The 22277-nt window shown below is 46.3% G+C and overlaps 1 protein-coding gene across 3 annotated transcripts in view; it reads left to right on the top strand.

Moving 5' to 3' along the window:
- The first annotated feature begins 266 nt into the window (after positions 1-266).
- The window catches only part of CPQ (carboxypeptidase Q), a 558535-nt gene continuing 536524 nt past the window's right edge, over positions 267-22277 (top strand). For all 3 annotated transcript variants that reach the window (XM_075549461.1, XM_075549458.1, XM_075549460.1), the window contains exon 1: positions 267-363. The gene's annotated coding sequence lies outside the window, so the exon portion shown is untranslated. The remainder of the gene's footprint in view (positions 364-22277) is intronic.

The following is a 22277-nucleotide window of genomic DNA, read 5'->3' as shown; positions in this document are numbered from 1 at the left end:
CAGCCAGGGGTCCCAGGCATCTCTTTTGCCCTGTTTGTAAAGAAAGCATCCAGGGCAAGTGGCCCAGGGCCCAGTGCACTTGTGGCCCTGAGGTCCCTGGATTCCCGGTGTGGCCCAGGACCCCTGCCTCATGTCCAGTGTCTGACCTCTGGGTCTGGCGCCCCTCATCCCCCAGACGCCCCATGTCCCTGTCTGCCCTCAGCGCCCCTCAGGGCCAGGACCACAGCCAAGGCCAGGGCCACGGGGGCGGAGCCGGCCAGGGGGCGTGACCAGCGTCTTATTAGGCTGGGTGGGGAGCGTAGCCCCAGGCTCCACCGGTGCGGTGCGGTCTCCGTCGTCGCCACCTCCGGAGCGCCGGACCAGGTGCGTCTGCAGCCAGCCAGGCTGCCTCTGGGGAGGTTGGGCCTGGGCTCCCCAAAGGCTCCCTGTGGGCGAGCGGGCGGGCGGTTGGTGGGCAGATACCACAGCGGGCCGGGGGGATGTACTTCCTGCGGCGCTCATTTGTGCGTGCGACTGAGGGACAGGGCTGCGAAGCCACTAAGAGCAGCCGGGGCCTGACGCTCCCTGGACCAGGGCCCCCAAACAGAGAGACCTTGCCCACGCTCCTCCCAGGAGTTGGGATGCAGGATGCTGCAGCGGCTGTCCATCTGCAGCCCCATCGCCGTGGGGGGTGGGGTGGGGGCAGCGTGAGCCTACCGGAATCCCTAGCACCTACTCCCCCCCCCCCACACTTCTGAAAACAGTGCTTCCTCCCCCACTGAGCTTCCAGGGCGCTGGATCCGGATCCTGAGCTTTTTACCTTTTGCTTTTGCTTTCCGTATGCAGGGCGGGGCGCTGCCTCCAGCCCCCAAGTCCCAGGAGGGCAGAGCCCCAGTTTGACTCTGCACGTGATTGAATGAACACAGATGACTCAGAAGACCAGACTCACTGCCACAAAGTCGGCTCCAACCCACAGTGACTCTATAGGGGCAGAGTAACTGCCTCTGTGGCGTTTTGAGCCTGTAACTTTCCCCAAGCAGAAAGCCTCATCTTCCCCTCCCCCCACCTCTGACAGGCGGGAGGTTTCCCACTGCTGGTCTTGCTGGTTATCAGGCAAAAGCAAAATCCACTGGACCGTGACATTTTGTTAAGAAACCCAAACCAACCTCAACTGCCATCAAGTTGATTCCAACTCATGTTCTTCTTTTTCTAAAATTATTTTATTGAGGGTTCTTACAGCTCTTATCACAATCCATCCATCAATCCATCCATCCATCCATCCATCCGTCCATCCATCCATTGTGTCAAGCACATTGGTACATTTGTTGTTGTCGGTGGCATCTAATTGATTCCTGGGCATGCTGACCCTGTAGACAACAGGACAAAGCAATGGCCAGCCCCGCACCAGCTTCACAATTATTAATGTCTGAGCCCATTGTTGCAGCCAGTATTGATCCTCATCCAAGGACTGATGTCTTTTTTCAACATGTGCAAAGTATATGAGGCGTGTGGGTTTCCAGGGATGTCCATCTTTAGCAAAACAGAAAGTCTCATATTTCTCCCGGTGCTCCTGGTGGTTTCGAACTTCTTACCTTGCCCACTAGCCACCAGGGTTCCTACATGTTCAGTTTGGTCCAATCATTTCTACTCATAGCCACGCCCTGCTGCACTACGGAGCAACACTGCAGATTCCTGCTTCATGTTTGAGTCCCTTGTTGCAGCCACTCCATCCCGACTAGGGTCTTCCTGGGCTTCAGTTCTCCACGACTGTACCAAGCATTCATGAATGGATACAAATGGCGTGTAATGAAGTGAGGCAACGGAGACACGGGCTCACAACTCTTATCAGTAGTTTTATCAGCAGTTTTCCCACGAGCTCTATAAATGTTACATCTTAGCAAATGATTCCAATTTGACTGGGGTCACTTAAAAGGTAATCAAGTCTCTGTCCTTGTTAAATACTCCCCCCTCACCCCCCTCACCCCCTGCAACAAGAGTCCTGGTGCACAGTGGTTAGCGCTTTGGGCTGACTGGTTTGCAGTTCGAAACCCCAGGGTGCTCCCGGAGGAAGCTGAGGCGTTCCACTCCTGTGAAGTATTCCAAGCTCAGAAACCTAAGGGGTCCTTCTTTCCTGTCCCAAGGGCCCATATCGACTTGGTGGCAGTGAGTTTGCGTTTGCTTAGCACCAGACACACTCCCTTGCATTTCCCTTCGGGTATTGTATAAATCTACATTTTTCATAGGTAGGTTTGCTTAAATCAGAGTCTACTTTGGAATAAAAAAGGGTCACTGTTGCCCTAATATTATTTACTGTTTTTCTGAAAAACAATGGCGGATCTAAGCCCCTGGGTGACACAAGCAGTTTGCTTGCATCTGCTAATCTAAGGTTGGTGGTTTGGTGGAAGCAAGGGTTGGCGGTCGGCCTTCAGGAGAGCCCTTTGAAGCGGTTCTGCTCTGTAACATGGGGTCACCATGAGTTGGAATCAACTGGAGGGACAAGGTCTTAGTGTGGTCTTTAAGGCTGACTCCGAAAGACACACAGGATGGCACATTTCAGGGCTTGCTTGTAGAACTAGGTGTTTCTCTTGAGTTCAGGCTCAGGAAGAAGCTTGTCTGTTTTCCTGAGGTGGGTGCTGGCCGACTTGTGAGAGAGATTTACCTGTGTGTGAACATTTTGGAAGAGACAAAGGTGGAAGTTACCCTAGGTCACTGGGGTGACGTGGCTACAAGTTGGATAGCTAGCTGTGAGGTCATCGGTTTAAAGCCACCAGCTTCTCCATGGGAGAAAGACATGGATTTCTACTCCTGTAAAGAGTTAGAGACTCAGAAACCCACAGGGAACAGTTCTAGCCTGTCCGGCAGGATCACTGTCAGTTGTATTGACTCGATGGTAGCTAATGTGGGAGTTAATTTTGTTCCGGGAATACCAATGACCTTGCACCTGTCACGCGCTCTTCTGACATCTGTTTCTTAATCTTTATGAAGAAGTAAAGCGGGGGCCCCTTTCCGGGTTAAACTTCTGGGGTTCCATCAGGGGTAAAGGTTAAGTGGCAGGTGATTTTTATGGCTTTCTGATCATATAAGCTGCTCTGTTTAGGATTCTGCAAAGAATCTTGCCTCTCTTTTTTTCTCTGCAATTTGTAGCTGATCCCCTTTCTCTCCATATTTGTTGTAAGACAGCAGTTCTCAACCTGTGAGTTGCGACCCCTTTGTGGTGATCGCCCGATTCATAACAGTAGCAAAATGACAGTGATGAAGCAGCAACAAGAATAATGTTATGGTTGGGGAATCACCACCACATGAAGAACTGTATGAAAGGGTCGCAGCCTGAGGAAGGCTGAGAACCACTGCTGTAAGAGGACCTAGGACCTTGAACTGGGTAGGTGGGGAAAGAGGAGGGCACAGGCTTCTGGGTGGAAGTTATTCCCATGTAACCCAGCGTGACAATGCCATATATTTTCAATGTGTCTAGGGTGTTGTATTGCTATTAATTTTCAGGCATTTGTGATTAGTTATCATAGATTATCAAACTTTGGAGTTAGAAGGACCTTAGAGATTATTTTAAAGCACTTAAATCATTTTGCATACATATGAAAATATTTTTCCTCATGCTACATTTAACAAACACCAAGTCCCAAATGTGTTAAGTAAAATAAAATTAATGTTACCTACTTCACTTGCTTCACATCTTTTGGGAAAAGTAGAGCCAGTAAGTGGTACTTGCTGAAAAAGCCTGATTTCCTTGGACTTACCCCCAAAGAACCAGTTATGAGCTCACGGCTCTTTCCATGGCATAGAGTATGACAGAGCGGAAAACGATGGGGTGCTGATCACCTACCAGTATCCCTGGTGACTCGGTGGTCTGCGTGCTGTGCTGCTAACTAAGAGACAGGTAGCTGGGACCCACCAGCTTCTCTGGGGAAGAAAGACAAGGCATTGTGCTTCCGTGAAGATGTACAGCCTCAGAATCCCAGTTCTACGTGGTCTCGTCGGGTTGCTATGAGTTGGAATTGGCTTGACAACAGTGGGTTGGTTGGGGACCTCATAGCAGGATCCCCGGTGGTGTTAAAGCACTCAGCTGCTTACTGAGAAGTCAGCGGTTCACATCAGCAGCAGCTCTGTTGGAGAAAGAGGGGGCAGACTGCTTCGGGTAGAGATTTACAGCCCTGGAAACCCAGTTGGACACTTCTATTCTGCCTGTGGGCTCATTAGGAATCATAAAAAAATAGCATCTGGTTTGACCACATACCAAGAGCAGTTACATTCCATCCTGTTATTTATATTGCCCTACTTAATAGAAACCCAAGAGTTTGGAACTATTGTAATTCACATCCTTACATAGAAATAGTGCTTTAAGGATATGTAAGTCAAGTAGTCAAAACACAGGTAGCTGGAGGCCAGGTTTCTCAAAGACACAGAGACAGTCCCTATAGAAAATGTGCACGATGTGTCTGCTGGAGTTCCAAAGACTCTGGGACATTGTGGGTGAGTGAGCTGAGATGGGGATCCAGGGATGAAATGATCACGACTGCATTTCAGAGAGCCAGGTCTTATCATTATGAAGATTAATGGGTTCTATGTGGTCCCTATGCATCAGAATCAACTTGATGGCAGTGAATTGAGTTGAGAGACTCTTGTAAATTCTGAAAATTGAACCTAGATGCATGTGGTGTCTATTAAACATGTCCGGCCTGATCAACTTAGGGAATATGAATCAGGTGACATCTTAAGCTGTCATTAGTGAATCACACTTAAAGACTTTGCTGTCTGGCTCGTCAATTCTGTGTGACCCTTCTGTAAGGGGATGTCCAATTGTCTACAGATGGGTTTGGGGTCTCCACTCTGTGCTCCCCCTCATTCACATTGATATGACTTTTTGTTCTGGTTCTTTGATGCCTGATACGGGGTCCCATGGACACCTCATGATCACACAGGTTGGTGTGCTTCTTCCATGTGGGCTTTGTTGCTTCTCAGTTAGATGGTTTCTTATTTATCGTCAAGCCTTTAAGACCCCAGGCACTACATTTTTTGATAGCCAGGCACCATCAATTTTCTTCATTAACTTTATGCATCCATTGTGTCTTCAGCTATTGTATCAGGAAGGTGAGCAGTCAGGGTGCAATATAGTACCATTGAAATGTATAGCTTTTCTCCAGTTCTTTAGTGCTCTCTCCCCACCACTATCATGACCCCAATTCTACTTTAGACATCTGGCTAGACCAGAGCATGTACACTGGTACAGATAAGAGCTCACAACACAGTGAATCCAGGACAGATAAACCCCTGAGGACTAATAATATGAGGTTTATATGAAAGCAGTGATACCAGGAGGGTAAGGATGAGGTGGGGAGGGATATAGGGGGAGCCCACAACAATGATCTACATATAATTCCCTCCTAGGGGGGGACAGACTACAGAAAAGTGGGTGAAGGAAGACAGTGGTCAGTGTAAGACATGAAAAAAAAGGATAAATTATCAAGGGTTCATGAGGGAGGAGGAGGGGGAAATGAGCTGATATCAAGGGTTCAAGTAGAAAGAAAATGTTTGGAAAATGATGATGGCAACATATGTACAAATGTGCTTGACACAATGGATGGATGGATGGATTGTGATAAGAGCTGGAAGAGCCCCCAACTGAAATGATTTTAAATAAATAAAGGCTTGCTGTAAACATCATTGCCTAGAGAAGATTCCCGGAGGCTTACACATTGGACTGCAAACCACAAGACTGCATTTCTAAACCACCAGCTGCTCCGAGGGAGAAAAAGGAGGTTTTCCACTCCCATAAAAACTTACACAGTCTCAGAGTCCCACAGGGTCAGTTCTGCCTGGGCCGTAGAGTCGGTGACTCGGAGTCGACTCCGGGGCAGTGAGTTTGAGTGGGAGCAGTAATATTGTCTTATGGACTAGCGCCCTTTCTTGGTAGGGTGCTCCCTCGCAATCTCCTTCGCAAAGATGACAACCCCCTCATGTGGACGCAGTCCGATGCCTGCCTCCCTGTAACCCAAAGATAGGAACGCAGGATGGGTTTCCAAGGGCCTATCGTTAACTGACGAACGTAAGAGAGGGAAAGAGAAGCCCTTGAAATAAGTGGAAAGTTGTTTCTTTTCTGTCAGTCAAGTGTAACCCTGTGGAAGGCAGAGAGCAATTGCTGGCCCCTGAGAAACAGAGTCGATGCCAGTTTGATTTAGCTCAGGAGGCTGAAACCTTCTGCCCCAAGGCAGGTGTGATGAAATAGACCTTCCCACTACTCGCCCTATTATGAAAAGAAAAAAACAAAACAAACCAAAGCATTAAAGCAACAATTTTTATTACTTGCCCTGGAGCGAGAGTTTTTAAAATGTATTTTCTCCTCCCCCTATCCTCCCTAAACCACTTAAGTTTTTATGAACAAACAGCCCATTCACGCGTTTGCTACACATGATTAGCTCGCCCCCTCTTCGTTCTTTAACCTAGCAGTAGGGTGGGTAGGCTTCTCAGTCTCTGCAATTTTTGTTTTTCCTTTACTTGCTATTGTATTCATAGCACGGACTGTTAGTTGAGTGTGTACTATGTGCCAGATGACGATGCAGGAGACACTCGGCCTAGGAGAATGGCTTGTCACTGCCCCAGCGGGTGGGGTGGGAGAGGGAAGGGGGAGACTTCACAGAATGAATGCATGCTCAACTGGGTCTGGAAGACAAAGACGGAAGGCCCAGAGGAGAGAGAAGGTATTTCAAGCTAGACAAACAAATCAACTCACTGCCATCCGGTCAATTCCCGATTCAGAGGAAGCCTGTAGGTTTCTGTGGCTGTAACTATTGATGAGAGGAGAAAACCTCATCTTTTGCCTGAGGATTGGCTGGTGGTTTCCAACTGCTTACTTTGCGATTGGTAGGCCAATGCGTAACCACTGTGGCGTCAGGCCTCCTTCTCCAGGGAGAGGGGGTGGGGTGAGCATGGCCTTGCCCAGGGGCAACAGAGGGCTCAGTCAGGCTGCTGGGATGAGAAGTCTTGTGAGGTGAGACTGGGACAGTGGCTGCCCTTGGGTGGATGCCATGGCTTTTAGACTGAATTGCAGCCTTTATAACCTATTTTGGAGGTTTTGAAAGCTAAAATTTGTAAGCAGAAGAATGGCATGATTGGATTTTCTGTGGGGAATAGCTCCAGTGATAATGTGGTGAAGGAAATGGGCAGGGAAGAGCCAGGAGACCAGAAGAAAATGAGGGGGCTGTTGCTCTCATGCACATGAAACAAGATAAGGATCTCGACTCAGATGGGCTTGAGCGATATTTAGAGACTAGAGAAGGCAGGATTTCATGACCAGCTGGATCTGAGAAATAAGGTTAAAAATAACTCGGCGGTTTCAGAATATCTTGACCGGGTGCACAGAGTTGCCCCTACAGAGGAGCGTAATACACGGGAATATAAAATGCAGAGGAAGTCCAGGTACCTGTGAACCATCCAGGTAGAGATTTCAAGGACAAAAAGCCTTGACTGTCTCTCTCCTGTGGTGCCAGGCTGTCACTACGTCTGCCAACTTAGTCCTGGGTCTCAAAGGATCATGCCATTCAATTCACACGCTGCTGAAAAAGAATCAGAACAAAAAACGAAGCCCAGCCCCATTAGGCTTGCGTGATGTTTCAGGTAAGATCTTAGAAGGCTACACCTCTCGTAGGTTCCACTGAAGGGGGAGAGCCTGGGAGACTCAAACACTGTGAGGTTATTCCAGCGCCTCTGCACCAGCGCTGCTCATCCAGTGGTTACCACCCCTTTGGGGGTCGAACGACCCTTTCGCAGGGGGCGCCCGATTCATAACAGTAGCAAAATGACAGTGATGAAGTAGCAACGAAAATAATGCTAGGGTTGCTGGTCACCACCCCAGGAGGAACTGTGTGAAAGGGTGGCGGCCTGAGGAAGGCTGAGAACCGCTGCTCTGCACACAGAAGCACAGACAAAAGCAACTCCGGCATAAAAGCTAAGCGAGTGGTAGGAGTGTAGCTGAGAGCGGGGCTTGTTAGAGACAGAGCGGTAGGCTGATTTGGAATACAAAGGAGGAATTTGAACTGATATTTCAAATCACTGTGCTGCTTTAATGGTCAGACTCTCTCACAAGTTTTGATTTCTCATCCTATTCATTTGTCACGAAGACCCAAGTCAGAGACTGTTGTGAGGTGTGGGGGCTGGGAAGCGGGTGTGACCTTAGGTTGCTCCTGGAAGTGCTGAAAGCCTTTGAACTTGGAGAAGAACAGCAAGGAGAATAAGAGGAAAATGCAAAGGATAACGACTCAGAGGGAGTTTTCCAGAACTTTGAACAAATTCTGTGATGATAACAAAGAAAAAACACAGTTGGCACCAGTGTCCCCTTACCAGTGTGAGATTCTGTGGCCGTGGGACAAAGAGAATATGTTAGCATAGCATTTCATCCTTAACAAGCAGTTCACATTCCGATGTTACAGGGACCCTCCGAGGGAGTGCTATTATCTTGCAAATTAAAAGTCTGGGTAGTAAAGCGGGGTAGTTTGCCTCAGAGCCCACAGCTAGCAGAACTCCAAGGCTTCTGGTTTGTAGGTGGCTACTCCATCTATTGTAGGAGGGCCGCCGGCTTTGCTGTGGGCTGCTGGTCCTCTGCAATGCGGCCCCTCTAGCCTAGTCCCCTGTGGATGGTGCCCACTTACTACCATTACTGAGCAATGTCACATCATGTTAAAGCAGAGGAGATGATATTTGAAGGCAACAAAGCCGAGATGTCCAGAGAGCATGTGCGTGATAGAAAGGATTCTTCCATCTGCTTTGCTATGCGTACTTGTGATGTTCATGAAAGGTAGGCGCTAGAGAAAATCTGTGGACTTCAAATGACATTTTCAATGCAAAGGGTGTGTCTCCCATACAACATACTCTCAGGGTGAAATATTTTTTGAGGTGTTTAAATGTGAATGCTCAGTCATTCCTTACTCCGCAGTCTGTAGAAGTCCAGACTTGATTATACATGAGGACTTTCATAACCAATTTTGGGTTTTGACTATGGAGATGGGGGTCCAGAACTGGCTTCCTTATGGATGGGAAATCATTTGAAAGATAGAACACAGCGATTTGCAGTTCACTACATCTGAAGACCCTCGATGAGATGGATTGACACAGTGGTTGTAACAATGCGCTCAGGAATAAGAACAATTGAGGATGGTGCAGTACTGTGCAGTGTTTCGTTGTGTTGTGCATAGGGTCGCTGTAGGTCGGCACTGACTTACTGGGGCTTAACAACAGTAACAACAACAATTACATCTATGGATAATATATTCATTAGGGCAAGTCACAGCTGGGAGGTGGAGAGAGAAGCCCAGCACGGGCCTCACTCTGCCAGGGACACCCACCAGAGGTGGCTGTGCGGGCAAATCCACCCCTGTAGGGGGCCTGAAGAGCAAAGCCCAACACTCTCATGTTTTCTGATGAAAACAAAACCCAATGCAGTCCAAGGCGAAGGGTGCTGTACCAGACCCAGAGTCCTTTGTATGGACCAAAGATTGACTTGTAGGGAAGAAAAGGTAGTGTGACTCAATGGGATAAACATGAAAACATACACATCTTCCAAATATATGGAACAGATGAGCAGCTGCTGTGGGCATTATGTACAACCACTTATCTCTGGGGTTTGGTTTCTTGGTGTGGAAGGTCGAGGTCCCCTTTGTGGCACATCACAGTTGATGACTGTAGCTTTGCAGGTGGGCACCCTAGGTCCCCTTACTGGCCTCCTTTGTCCTGGAAAAACAGAAGCAAAGGGAAAGTCAGGATCGAGGGATGGGTACAATGGAATGTGTGGCTAATTGCCTCCAGGAACAATTGCCTCCATTCCCTTGAGACCAGAAGAAGTGGATGGTGCCCACCTACTACCATTACTGAGCATTTGGATGAAAGGTTTTATAGAAAACAGGAGAAATGCAGAACAGAGTTTCCAGTTTTCATGGAATTCAGGTTTTCTTGGGCCATGCTTTCTAGATGAACCCCTGAAATGATTGCCCTAAAATAATCATTAAACCTCAAAATAAAACCGTTTCCTAAAGTTTTCTTAAAGCTAAACAACAGTTTCTCTTGGCTGGCAATGAATACATACTGTGAGCACGGTGCTCTTTTCAGCTCTATCGATAGGGGGTCAATTTGACAAGAGCGACCCGTAAAAAGATTAATTAGGAGACTCAGGGGTCAGAGAATTTATATGAATGGGGAGGAACAACTCCAAGTATGTGCATGGGAATGGTTGTCCAACTTACAGCCTGTCATCAGTGCTCCTAACCTGCGCACGTAGAACATTGAAGTGGTGCATGCTTGACTCTGCGTAGTCCCAACCATAGCAACAACAAATACACGAAATTGTTTTAATAAATAATGTGAAACAAATGGCTAGAAGTATGGGAAAAGAACAAAAATAATTTCCAGGAGGCTTTAGAATCTGTTTTTCATTTATATAACAAAATCAAGTAGAAACTACCCCCCTGCCCCAATTTTAAATAATATAATTAGTGAGGCTAAAGACTATAATGTATGAGGGTGAATGTCCACTGCTATTAAGTTGATTCAGATTCATAATGAACCTATCAAACCTACTAGAACTGCTCCATAGGGTCTCTAAGGCGCACCGGGGTTGAACCCTGGGCTGCTAACTGCAAGGTTGCGGTTCAAACCTAGCAGCTCCTTGGTGGGAGAAAGACAAGGAAGTCTGCTTGCATAAAGATTTATATCTCGGAAACCCTAAGAGGGTTATTATGAGTCCGCATTGAGTCAATGGTAGTAAGTGGGTCATGTTTATGGAAGCAGACTGCCACATCTTTCTACTGCCTAGGGGTGGGTGGCTTCACACCTTGGCATATTGGTTAGCAGTTGCATTCTCAACCACTCTGCCACCAGGACTGTGCACATCAGGGCGAGGAGCAAGGGTGTGTCAGTTATCTCCAACAGTTCGTTACCACAAATGGGTTTCTTTTCTCATGATTTAGGCGCCGGAAGTCCAGACTCAAGGCTCCTTCTCTGTCCAGTCTTCTCAGCTTCTCGTCCTGGCTCCTTGGTGACATGCAACATCTCTGCCTGTGCTTGCTTAATCTGCAATTTCATATCTCAAAAGATGGATTTAAACACATCCTACACTAATAACACTATCAACATAACAAAAATTTTTAATTTCCAAGTGGGATTAAAATCACAGGGTATGATTTACTACCCTTATTTTGCAGGGACACAATTCAGTCTCTATCAAAGGATATATATATAGGAAGCTTTGATAGAATTTGGGTATTTTAAAATTTTAATTGGCATTTGGTACTTAGTACAAGTATTTTTATTGAATATATACACACACCTAGTCATATCTACATATATGTACAGATATGTTTGTGCATCTATGTGCTTGTGACTATTGTGTAATCACATGTACATGTGAGTATGTATATGTGATAGTTACATAATCTGGTGTCAGTTTGAGGATATTAACAGTGAAGGGATGGAGTCTAGCCTGTCAGTCAGGTCACAGACTGATGATGTCTCCTTGTGGGCATGGCCTCATGAGGATTCTGGGAACTTCCTTTCTTCCTCCCTGGAGGTGGGATGCACTCTCTCTGTTTGACATTCCTGTTGACAAGCCACATGGAACTACGCTGATGGCAGCCAGAGCCCTAGAACTGGAGGAGCCATATGGAAATCCATGCCTGCACTGAGACACTTCCACCATCACTGGATCCACAAGACTTTCCGCCCACCAGCCTGTGATCTTCCTGTATTTGGGATCATTGCATGTGCTGCATGAGTCTAAAGAGGAATTTATGGACTAGTATCAGAAATATGGGCTAATATCGGACTTATGGACTTGATCTGGACTGAGTTGGCATGTTTTCTCAATATGCAATTGCTCTTTGATATAAAGCTCATTTTTATACACATCTGAATGTCTCTGGATTTGTTTCTCTAGTCAACCTGATATATGCCCACACACATATTTATGTTAAAGAAAGATCAAGTATAATAAAAGGCAAATTAAGATTTATGGATTTGAGGGCCCTTTTGCGTTCACTGACCTGATAATACCCGTCTTCTGGGTTAGTCCATATTCTCAGCAAGTTTTGTGATAGTTTGAAGTGAATGAACAAAGTAGGATTTTTGTTGTTTCATGAAGCTATCAAGCAACTCATATAATTTATCCTCCACCTTCCTGTACATGTTTCCTTTTGGACCCAGTGCATCATTTTGAGATTATTTTCATTTATCAAAATAAATTGAATCTAGGTTCTCCATGACTAATCTGAAACTCTATTTGCTACATTTGATTAAATGTTCTAAATCATTAATGCCATATGTATTGTTTTTGCAAAACTTATTGTGCAAAACATCTGGTAGGGTTTTTTTCATAAGTTTTTTTTTCTTTTTTCTCATTCAGTTTTTCTTCCTGAAGCTTAAAGAAAGCCAGGGGACCATAGGAAAGCTAGAAAATGAATGGAGGTATCACAAAACCTAATTAAGTTCTTTGAGAAGCAGATGGCAAATCATGGGAAAAAAGCACTCTTCTGACTTAATTTAACTTCCTACCCAGTCCAAACTGTAGAGTTTACAGTTTAAACTAAACACTCACTAGCATGCTGTGTTAATCTGGGCAGACTAGAGAAACAAATTCATAGACACTCATATGGGTATAAGAAAGAACTTTATATACAAGAGGAATTGAACATGGAGAAAACATCCCAACTCAGTCCAGTCCAAGCCCATAAGTCCGATATTAGCCCATATGTCTGACACCAATCTATGAAGTCTTCTTCAGACTCACATAACACATGCAATAACACCGAGTGCAGGATGATCATATGCCAGTGGGTAGGAAGTCTTCGGATCCAGTGGCGTTGTAAGCATCTCAGTGCTGGCAGGGGTCTCCATGCGGCTTCTTTCGCTTTCAGGGCTGCATCAAAGTAGGTCCATGTGGCTTGTCCAGTTCCCAGGGCACGGGGTCTGTCAACATAGTGCCATGTGTCCTGTCAGGTCTTGCCAGTAGAGCTTGTCTCAGGGAGTGAACAGCGAGAGAAGTGTCTCCGCCTCCAAGGAAGAAAAACAGGAGTTCCCGGAATTCTCAAGAGAAGGCCACGCCCACATAGATCCTCCAGTGGCTACAATCTGATTGACAGGCCAGACTCCACCCCAACACTCTTACTCCTCAACTTGACGCATGATTATATGACTATGACACACACTAACGTGCTCTATCGTTCAGTGATGGAGACCATGCGCTTTTCAGCCAGCTTCCTTGCTTCAAATCTCAGTTCTGCAGCCATCACATGTGGGACCTTGAACAAATTATAGATCCTCTCTGTGCCTCAGTACCTTCATCTGTAGATGAGAAAATAATTAAGTTTCCTGGGATGGGCAAAATAATGCTCTCTTCATCATGCACATGTCTCAATACTCAGCACCTGTGAATATGTTAGTTTACGTGCTGTTAGGTGTCATGAAGTTGGTTCCCGCTCATAGCGACTCTGTGTGAGACCGAATGAAACACTGCCTGGTCCTGACCCATCCTCCCAATTGTTCTTACTGCAGGCACTCTGTCAGTCCATTTCAGTCATGGGACTTACTATTTTTTTGCTGCCCCTCTGCCAAGCATGATGTCCGTTTCCAGGGACTGGTCTCTCCTGATAATATATGTAAAGCATGTGAGACAAGTCTGGGCATCTCTGCTTCCAAGGAGCATTCTGGCTGTACGTCTTCCAAGACAGATGTGTTGCTTTTCTTGCAGACCATGGTTCTTTCAATATTCTTCACCAGCACCATTATTAAAATGCACGGATTCTTCTTCTGTCTTCCTTATTCAAAGTTCAACTTTCACATGCAGATGAGGTAATTGAAAATGCCATGGCTTGGATCAGGCACACCTCACTTCTCAGAGTAACATCCTTGCTTTTGAATAATCAAAATTTGTGTAGCAGATTTACCCAGTGCAACGCGTCTTTGGATTTCTTGACTGCTGCTCCCGTGAGCATTGATTGTAGATCCAAAAAAGATGAAATTCTTGAAAAATTAAAATTTTAGGTTGCATAGAAGAGAATTAATGTGGCAGATGACTTAAGAGAGCTAAAAGAGGGAGATTATCCTCCATGTTCTAAATCAGGAAAAGTGTGTGTCCAGTTCGTGTCCTTTCACCACACTTAGTCAATCGATAGACTGAGCGAACGATATGAGGAGCTGGACTCTGTGCAGAAGAACATTCATCAGCATTAGGGGAAGGCTCATGAACAGCCTGTGGTCAGCAGAAGACACACTGTTGAGGGTTGAATGCAAAGAGAACTTGTTCAATTGCTGATGAAAATCAAAGATTGCAGCCTTTTTACAGATTATACCTCAATATAAAGAAAACAAAGCCCTCACAACTAGAGCAAGGAGCAACATCATGAAAAACAGAAAATATTTAAGTTATAAAATATTTCATTTTACTTGGATCCTGTGTTAGTCTTGGTACTTTAGAGAAACAAATCCATAGGAACTCATGTATAAGAGAGAGTTTTATATAAAGGTTAAGTAAGTGCGCATCAAGAAAACATCCCAACCCAGTGCTGCCCAAGCCCACAAGTCCAACATTAACCCATTAACCCATATGTCCAACACCAATTCACAAAGTCCTCCTCCATCTCACAAAACACAAACTATGATGCTGACTGCAGGAGGAAAGATGAGTCAGTGAATGGGTAAACATCTCAGCACTGACAGGGGTCTCCACACAGGTGCTCCAGCACCAAGGGATGCATCAGGGTAGGTCCATGTGGCTTCTCCTCAGTAATGTCTTGCAGGAAGTGAGCCTTGCCAGCTGAAGCAGGGAATTGGCTAAGGTAGTTGCACCCTTGCCCGACCATCACAAAGCAAGAGACCCGAGAACTAGAAAGGCGAGGCTCACCAAGCCCTTCAATTAACCCCACATGTGTTTATCAGCCAGGTTGACCCAATAAACTAACTGCCTCAGATCCACAATCAACACCTATGGAAGCAGTACTCAAGAAATCAAATGACATATTGCATTGGGCAAATCTATTTCAAATAGACCTTTATATAGTGTTAAAAAACAAAGTGTTACTTTGAAAACTAAGGCATTCCTGATCCAAGCCAGGTATTTTCAGATTCCTCCTATGTATGCAAAAGCTGGACAGTGAATAAAGAAGAGAATAGAATTGGTTTCTTTGAATTGTGTGTTGGTGAAGAATGTGAATCTATCACGGACTAGGAGAAGAATGAACAAATCTGTCTCGGAAGAAGTACAGACAGACAGCTCTTTAGAAGCAAAGATGATGAGTCTTCATCTAATGAGTTGTTACCAGGATGGTCTTGTATCTGGCTAAGGATGCGCTTGGTGAAGTGGGAGGTCAGCAAAAAGAGAGGTAGTCCTTCGCTGAGATGGAAGGACAATGGTTGCAACAATGGATTTAAACACAGGAAAAGCGTGAGGGAGACACAGGGCCAGGAAGTGTGTTTGTTGTTCTGTTGTGTGAGGGGCTACCTAAAAAAATGGAATTTTTTTCCAAAGCTAGTATTAAATTTTTTTTTTTAGCAAACAACCATGTCACCTTCAAAATACTCTCCATTAAACATAACATATTTATCAAATCTGCAATTGCATTCTTGGAAACATTTTTCAAACTTGTGTTTCGATGGTTGACAACACCTCCCTCAGTTTTTCTTCCCCTCCTCTATGTCATCAAACTGCTGTCCTTTCATGTCTCCCTTCATTCTCGGCAACAAGGAAAAGTTGCACAGAGAGAGGTCACGTGAGTCAGGTGCATGGGGCAAGAGGAGCATGGCACACTGAGATGGCTGCATGAGCAGGTACATTGTCAAGGTGGTAAAACCAGTCCTCCATCTGCCACATACCTGGCCCTTTTGGTCACACACTGTTAGGCAATCTTTTCAGAACCTCTAAATAGAAGCTTGATTAACAGTCTGACCTGGTGGAACAAACTCCAAAAGCACTATCCTCTTCACGTCATAAAAACAAATGAGCATTGTTGTGATCTTTGATTTCACTTGACAAGCTTTTTGGGGAGCGAGGTGATGATTGTATCTTCCACTGGCTTGGTTGATGTTTGTTTTCAGGGTTGTAAGAATGGCACCATGTCTCATCACCAGTAGTGACCTTGGAAAACAATTCTGGGTCGCTTAGGAACTGTTCTTTCAAAGCCTGGCATGCTTCCAGTCTGACCGGAGGCACACTTTCCCAACACCCCTTTCATTCCCAAATCTTCCATTAAAATTCGCTGAACATGAGCTCCAAGATAGTCCAGATAACTTCCCCATCTCTTCAATGAACTGTTGTTGGTTGTCAAGCACAAGTGCATGGATTTTGTTGACATTTTTGTCCGTTTGGGAAGTTGAAGGATGTCCAGATTAAGGTTTGTCTTCGATAGACATTTCACCTTTTTTGAAATGAGAAAACCACTCGTACACTTGAGTTTTTCTCATACTGTTCTCAGTTAGTGCACCTTGTAAGCTGTGTTCAACCTCACAAGTTTCTGTGGCATTTTTCCCAAGCAGGAAACAAAATGTCATAGTCACACACTGTTCTCCTAAATCTGCCATGGTAAAAACCGAGGTTTGAGCAAAACTGCTTTTATGAAAAATTCACTGTGACCACAGAGAACCTTCCCAGGTGATGCCACTGGGTGCACTAACTGAGAACAAGTTGCTTGATGCTCACTTAGCAGGAAAAATGCATACTATGCAAGCTCCTCCCAGCAGAGCATTTTTCCATGTTGGTGGGGAGCACCCCTAGTATGTGGGGCCACTATGAGTTGGAACTGACGAAAGTACTATAGTGGATTATCTGTTCATTAAAATGGAAAAGGGACTTAAAAGAAAATCAGAGAGTTAGGGAGAAGTGGCTATGGAAGCATGGTCATAGAGATGCGATGTTGCCGGCTTTGAAGATGGAGTAGAAGCCAAGAAATGTGGGCAACCTCTAAATGGAGGAAAGGCAAGGAAGCACATTCTGCCCTAGAGCCTCCAGAAAGGAATGTGGGCCTTGCCAACACCTTGTCTTGATTTGTTTGTTTTGTTACTGGTAACTCCAGTGTCAGCCTTCTCATCTACAGCTCTGCAAGGTCATTTGTATTGCTTCAACCACCAACTTAGTGCTAATTAGTTACAGACCAGACGGATTACCCAATAAATAAGGTAAGCACAGGCTTCCTTGTATTTACATACTAATCTGTAGTGGCCTGTGAAACTGCTCACTACAAATTAGTAAGCAAGCACAAGTGAGCCTGTGTTTATCTTGTTTACTGGATGCTCCCTCCCCATTAGGGATTGGAAGTTGAGAGTTTGATTCTGTAGGAGGATGGGGAGTTGGAGCGAGACATATGGTGGCCATACCTAGAAATAGAATCTTTAAGGTGTTGAAAAAGTGTGAAGTTTTCCCTTATAGACTAGTAAGCAAACTCAAGTAAACCTGTGCATATCTTGTTTACTGGGTAATCTGACAGGAGTTACAGAAGTAATAGAAACGGATATACTGATTTATAGAGCTGTTGTAGGACTAAGTAGCCTGTCAATTATGTTGTTAGACACCACTGATTTGATCCCTGCCTTTTGGTGACCCCATGCACAACCGAAGAAAATACTGTGCCATCCCCATGGTTGGTTGTGGATCGGACTGCTGTGACCCATGAGGGTTTCATGGACTGATTCTTTACAGAGAAGATCATGAGATTTTCTTCGCAGTCTCAGCCTGGAAGCTTGTTGAAAGCTATTCAGCATGAGAGCAACACCAAGCCCTCACTGACAGGGGAACTGAGATACACGGAATATTCTGGCTCCTGTGCATGGAGGGCGAGGGGGCTACTACAGAACCCAGACTGCCTTCTGTGGTACCTGGACTCCACTAGAGTTTGAGCTTCAAGCTTGCCCTTGGCCCTTTGTTCCTGTTCATCCAGGGTGTACCTAAAATTGTACTGACCCTGTAGGACCGGGGCCCCAGAAATTGCTCACTTTCATGATATGTCACACTCAGCTTCTGGTAATTTGCCAAAATTACCATGTAAGTATTATGGTGAGCTTATGGCTCCAGGTGAGCAGAGCTGAGCCAAGACTCTCTGGGTGTGTCTCTCTTTCTAGATCTTAGGGCAGCAATTTGACCTGCAACATTGGTTGTCTGAGGGCCCAAGGGAAGTCATTACTCTTCAGTGTGTTCAGGGTTTTTGTTGCTGCTGCTATCGCTGTAAGGACAAGGGTGATGAGCTCAAAGCTCTGTCTGTGTTGGAGCTAGAATTGGGAGGGAGTGGCATGCTTCTGCGCCCCGTGGCTTTAAGGACGGAGCTCCTCTGTTCTGATGACATCTTCATCTCCACACTTAGGTTCTATATGATACCTAGTCTCTGGTTTTCAACTCAATTTCATTCCCATATTTGCTCCCCATATTTTCTCTTTTGGTTAATGACATCTCAGTGCAGTGGATCTCAACCTGTGGGTCGCAACCCCTTTGGGGGTCGAACGATCCTTTCACAGGGGTCGCCCGATTCATAACAGTAGCAAAATTACAGTGATGAAGTAGCCATGAAGATAATTTTATGGTTGGGCGGTCACCACACCATGAGGAACTGTATGAAAGGGCCGCGGCATTAGGAAGGTTGAGAACCACTGGTCTGGAGCACTGTAGACAAAGTGATGTATTTGAAAGATTGGATACAAACCAGCATGAGAATGTGGGAGCTTATCCTGAATTTTCTGCTTTTCCTCCAAAATGAATATGTCTCTGAGTGCCGTTTTGTCTATGTGGGGTCACTCCTAAAATTGATCTTTTTGTCTCAATATGTCAGTCATTCACCCTCGTACTACCCTTTATCACTTCTTGCTTTTGTCTGGAAGACCCCCAAACCTGTTGCAATCCCCTAAACCCAAACCCACCGTCACCCTCATTCCAGTTCATCGAGACCCAGTAGTACCACGTGGGGCTGTCCCTGGGGTCTCTAAGGCTGTGAATCTTGACAGCAGCAGGCTGCCACACCCCTTCTGTGGCTGGGCTCAACTCATCAGCTATTTGGTTAACAGTCACGCACTTTAACCACCGCACCACTAAGACTTCTTCTTGACCTGACAGAATCTTTTCAATCATTTCATTACCCACGTGGCATTAAGAGTTGGGTCAGAGGCTAGGTCATGCTGCTTCCCTTCTCGAATGACGCGAATTGTTGAGACATTGCCTTTGGAAGACAGTCTAAACACATAATGTGACACATGAGGTTAAGGACCTGGAAGTAAAACATATTTTAGGTGATTTCACCTACTGTCCCCCTCCGTGGGAGCCCTGGTGGCATAGTGGTTATGCGATGGGCTGAGATCCACAAGGTCAGCAGTTTGAAACCACCAGTTGCTCCACAGGAGAAAGGCAGGGGATTTCTACTCCCACAAAACGTTACAGTCTCTGAAACCCACAGGGGCAGTTCTACTCTGTTCCGTGGGGTGATTATGAATCAACGTTGACTTGGTGGTAGTGAGTTTTGATTTTTAATCCCGTCGTGTATTCCACACCTGTGGGTGGGTTCAGATCACATGGAAACCTATCAAAAGTAGTGATTCCTGAGAACTAGCGGGTTCTCGGGGTACTCGGCTCCCCACAGGCCGTTCTTTTGCACTAGCTTCCTGAGGCCAAGGCTGACATCGTTCTTTATTTCCATATGTCTGAAACAGTGGCAGTCATTCTGTACAGAAGAGATCATTCATAACTGGAGTTTTAGTCACTGAATGACCTCATTAACAAATGCTGATAATTTCCCTATGGCTTTCTACACAGCAGAGGCCTTTGGATTAAAACATAAGTTTGCTGAATGTAAAAAGATTGGCAGGACTTACTTAAGAACCTTTTCTTGGGTTAAGTGTCCTTAACATGAAACGTGGAGGAATGGTCTGAATGTGGCTTTCCCACGGAAGGCCTGCGGTATTGTAACACTTCTCTGGAGAGGGTGTCCGAGACTAGCAGAACAAAGGGAGTCCGTCGTGGTAATTTCTCAGAGTGGGATCTTTCTCTGTGCGCATTTTCCAAGGCAGAGCATTCACTGGCCCGATTCAGAAAGATGATGGGGTTTCCCAAAGCCCATCTGGGGGAATCTAGCCAGCATGTCGAGATGAGCTAGTCCACTAGTTGTGCTACTAGGCTACGTTCTCCCGGGCTCATGAGTCACAGCATGCTACTTACAGGCAAGGGTGGCCAGCGTCGGCTCATGTATTTTGGACATGCTGCCAGGAAAGACCAGTGCCTGGAGAGGGACAAAAGAGGAGGACCCTCGACCGGATGGACTGACACGGTGGCTGCGGCCACGGTCCAAACAGCAGGATGGTGAGGATGGCCCAGACCTGGGCCGTGCTCTCTTGTCCAGAGGGTGGCGATGGGTTGGAATGGACGCAATGGCACCTAACAGCAGCGTGAGAAATACAAACAATTCTTGAAATGGTTCAATTAGTCAAAGCCCAGTTTCTAAGCAGGGATCTGGGGTCCGCTTTTTTTTTTCCTTTCAGTTTTCCAAAAGCTACTCAAACTTTCACCCCCAGTGTTCTTGAGATGGATTGCCGGTCTCTTCAGCCTTTTCTCCAAAGGCTTTTCCGAACTCAAGTAGGCGATTACAGGGCCTGGCAGTGGAAGGACTGATGTCCACTCTGGAGGGAAAGGCTCGTCTTTGAAAACACATTTGAGCCTTTTCCTGTGGAAATTCGCAAGGCCCCGAGAGTCCTGACGCAGCTTTTGAAGCGGAGCCTCATGGAATAATGGGGGGCTGTGTGCTGGCTTGGCACTGGGGCCTGTCTGGCACAGGCCACACTGTAAACAACGCTTCAGACATCTGCATCTGCATCCACGACATTGGTTTCTCAACATGTCCAATTAAACACTTGTCAATGGAAGAAACGTTTGTTTCCTCAGCTGACCCGGTGTCAGCCCTGGCCTCTCGGGAGGGAAGCCGCTTCAGCTGATACCGTTGCCTGCTCATCTTCTCTGGGCTCAATCTTGCCCTTCTTGTTCAGACAAAGTTCCTCTGGAAAGCCTTGGAGACCGCGCCCAGCTGTGGACCCTGGGGTTAGGGTCAGTAGCCAAGGACACTCTCCAGGTGGCAACTGCCTTTGAACCCCCAGAAAAATCTGCTCACTGCTTTCCCTGCCTTTCTACATTCAACACGGTGACGTGCTTAGGAAACGATGGAAGCCATCGCTGCCGAGAGGAAGAGGAGCAGACAGCGCTGGCGTTCTTCAAGCCAAACGCCGAAGGATTGGCTTCCTCTCTCCGTCAGCATTTGAGCAAGCATTCCTTGTCACTGTTCTTGGGTGTCACCCTCCCTGTGTGTGACAGAACAGAACACCCCCTGGGCCTGCTCCATCCCCACCGCGATTCTTCTTGTTGGAGCCCATTGTCACAGCCACTTTGCCGACCATCTTGTCGAGGGTCTTCGTGTTTGTTGATGCCTGCCCACTTTCCAATGTTATGTCCTTGTCCAGAGACATCTTTCCTGAGAATGCGTCCAAAGGACATGAGATGAAGCCTGGCCCTCCTCGCCTCTCAGGAACGTTCTGGCTGGACTGCATCCAAGACAGATCTGTGTGTCTTTTGGGCAGTCTATGATACATTCAAAATTCAACATTTATTGGATGCATTATTAGTAGGGGCGTTGGGTATGAGCTTGTGTGTGGTATATGTGTCCCCAGGCTTGCTGGCAAAGAAATAAACAACCAGAGGCCTCTGGGATGGGCATGGTCATGAGGGGCATGCTGTGGCAACTGCAAAGAAAGGAAGAAGGAAATTAGGGTGAAGGGTCATAGAAATGGAGTTAGTTTATTGTGCTAACCTGGCCTTATTTGAAGGGTGGAGGGATAAATGGCTTGGTGAGCCTCGCCTTTCTGGTTCTCGGGTCTCTTGCTTTGTGATGATTGCACCAGGGTGCAGCTGCCTTAGCAGTTCCCTGCTTCAGCTTGCAAGGCTCACTTCCTGCAAGACATCCCCAAGGAGGAGCCACATGGACCTACCCTGATGCAGCCCTGGGTGCTGGAGAACCCATGTGGAGACCCCTGCCAGCGCTAAGATGCTTACACGCTCACTGACTTGGCTTTCCTCCTGCAGTTGGCATTGTTGTGTGTATTTTGTGAGATGGAGGAAGGCTTTGTGGATTGATGTTGGACACAGGGGTTAATGGGTTAATGTTGGACTTGTGGGCTTGGGAAGCACCGGGTTGGGATATTTTCTTGATGTGTACTTAACCTTTACACAAAACTCTCTCTTATATATGTTTCTGTGGATTTGTTTCTCTAAAGCACCCAGACTAACACAGAAACTT

Source organism: Tenrec ecaudatus, chromosome 5 (assembly GCF_050624435.1).
Source record: "Tenrec ecaudatus isolate mTenEca1 chromosome 5, mTenEca1.hap1, whole genome shotgun sequence".
Classification (NCBI taxonomy): domain Eukaryota; kingdom Metazoa; phylum Chordata; class Mammalia; order Afrosoricida; family Tenrecidae; genus Tenrec; species Tenrec ecaudatus.
Note: the sequence above shows the minus strand (reverse complement) of the source record. Positions and strands in the feature narration are given on the sequence as shown.